Source organism: Aptenodytes forsteri, unplaced genomic scaffold (genome assembly GCF_000699145.1).
Source record: "Aptenodytes forsteri isolate BGI_AS27 unplaced genomic scaffold, ASM69914v1 Scaffold167, whole genome shotgun sequence".
Taxonomy (NCBI): Eukaryota; Metazoa; Chordata; class Aves; order Sphenisciformes; family Spheniscidae; genus Aptenodytes; species Aptenodytes forsteri.
In genome coordinates, this window is record NW_008795926.1 from 554,595 (window position 1) to 557,154 (window position 2,560).

Sequence of the window (2,560 nt, forward strand, 5' to 3'; positions counted from 1 at the left end):
GAATGAACCGAACTGAATCTAACAATAACAACTGATAAGAGAAATTGGGGAACGTTATTATTCCCAGAATAACCTGGGAACAGGTTATTCTGACGTGGGAAGATAATGAGTGGAGATGTGCTCAATGACAAGGTGCCATTGCAGCCCTGCAGTATCCCAGCTCCTCAGAACTGTATCTAATGGGATGTTGCTCCTACAGACACATGGCTCTGGGAAGTTGGTAAAGTAGAAAATATATGCGTATACAGTGTGGGGCTCCGCACGCCAATTGGCATCGCATTTCACGGAGCCCAACTGAAAGAGTCAGCTGCTGACAGCGAAGGAGACCCAAGTGCCCTTCTCCCATACAGGCCAGGTGTCCCACGAACTTCAAGTCAACATATTTTGTATGTGATTAGGAAGGAGGTGTAGAGGTAACGTTTTCATATGAACTGAAGTAAAATTTTTGGTAGAGATGGTTGGAGTGAATTGGAGAACAGTGAACTGAAGAGGGGTTGGAGTGAATTGGAGAACTTCTCTGTAGCTTGTGTGAATTGTTCAGATAAGGCTTTTAAAATACACAGCTCCACAGAGAGGTCACCGAGAATTCCTGACTGGAAAACCCACTGCACTCTACCTCTGCAGCTGCCAAAAAGCAGCCAGTGAAAAAATGTCTTTTCCCATCAATAAGGGTAATAACTCCCTTCCCCAAGCCAGCGTGAGTAGCCCACAGTTGTTAACTAGTCTAGGCAAAACAAATAAGGTTGTGTCCCCGTTTTCAGAAAATCTGACAGCATGGAGAATTGAGATTGATATTAAAGTTCCATGAAAATAGCCTAGAAAACTTGGTGGGAGAGAAAAGATGAGGAGAACAGTTTACTAGATTGGGTACAGAAAGGGAAAGGGAACAGGGAGTCAGGTAAAAGAAAAAAGGCTGTTTTTTTAAGCCATGAAGACACGTCTGATTTTACAGACCGATTCTACAATTCCAGTAAATTAAGAGCAGAAGGAGCAGTAAGGGAATGAAGGACAGAAGAGCTGACTTCTGTTTTGGCAGAAGGCTAAACAAAAAAGACCTACAATGTGTGATTTAAGTGAAGAAATCAGGCAGTGCAGGCTTGGAAATTAAAGACAGGGAAAGAAAGTGGATGAATGGAAAACACTTTTGTAAAAGAACCTGAATATAAAACTTCTAGCAACTGATGCCTTAGCTAGTACCAGTGTCTGGAAAATAGGATTTTTTTAGTGCTTTCTGCTTCTTGCAGAACTTTCATAATATAAAATCTGGTCTGTATTTTTCAAAACCCTAAATATGGGGAGGGGGGGGGGGGGGGGGGGGGAATGTTCTGTCAGAGAGCCTTTTTTGATTAATGAAGAAATGCAAGTGTAAAATAAACCATTCAGTATTGCAGAAATATTTGTGAAGTATGTGAAGCACACAGTAAGGGCCCAATCTAGATCTGCTTACAGTTCAAACCCACAACAAAGTCAGTGGAAGTTTTGAACACCTCAGAACGTATGTAGTGATTGAGGATAATGTAATGATTGAATGTCAGCCTTTGGTATTGTTGAACGGGTATTTCCCGCAAATCCTGACTTCGTTCAGTCTCTGTTCTCGTTTCCTGACAGAGGAAGAAGTACCATGAGATTATCAGGGGCCTCTTTGTGGAAATGGGGTTAGGGGTCTTGGCAAACCAAGGTTCATTCATCTGGTTTACCCCCCTGACACACGCTTGAGTACCCAGAAATTATTTGTACCAGTTCAGTTTCTCTAATTGCTTTCAGATCTAGGGTAAGTTTGCTTCACTAAAATTTATCTGTCCCCAGCAATTATTCTGTTTGGTGCAGAACTTGCTTCTGTTTTAGATTTTCAGGGAAAGAAAGAAAATATATATTAAGTCTCAGTTCCTTTGGTTGGAAAATTACCCTAAGTATACATTCAGTTTAAACTGTCTGAAAGGAAAGAAGAAACTTTTCCTTGATACAGATGAATGTTTTCCCTTGTAATCCAACAACTAGAAATTGAATGAATGCATGTGTAATTTTAGATCCCAAATCAAATACCGAACCAAAACCAATTTCTGAGAGTCCTTTCATTATCTGAAAATAAAAGGCAGAAAAACAGCTGTCATAAACAAGTAATTATTTTAGTTTCAGTGCCACACTTCGTGGCCTGACAGCAAATCCCCTGGTTGCAGTCTGTCCTTTCACTTACCTGGTTTGAAAAAAACCGTATAAATCATGTTAAAGCAATTGCACATGTAAACGAATCCTCTGGAAACTAGATACCTTCGCGCTGAAACAGCTAGAGGCTCTCCTTGCAGCGTTAGTCCGGCGAGATCTAGAGGGTGGACATTACTGCTAAAACTCTTGAGGGGTTGCATGCCGCCGCCAAAGAAACGTGCACGCGGATTTCCAGCTCACAGACTTTGGGCTATTTGTCGGGTTTATAGCGTAGTCCGCTCCCGCAGCTTGTCCGTCCGACCCCCGATGCTCTGAGAGGTCGGCGGGGCGCGGGGGGCGCCCCACGGGCGCGAAGGGGCGGACCCACGGGCGGTCGGGCCGGACCCCACGGCGGCGC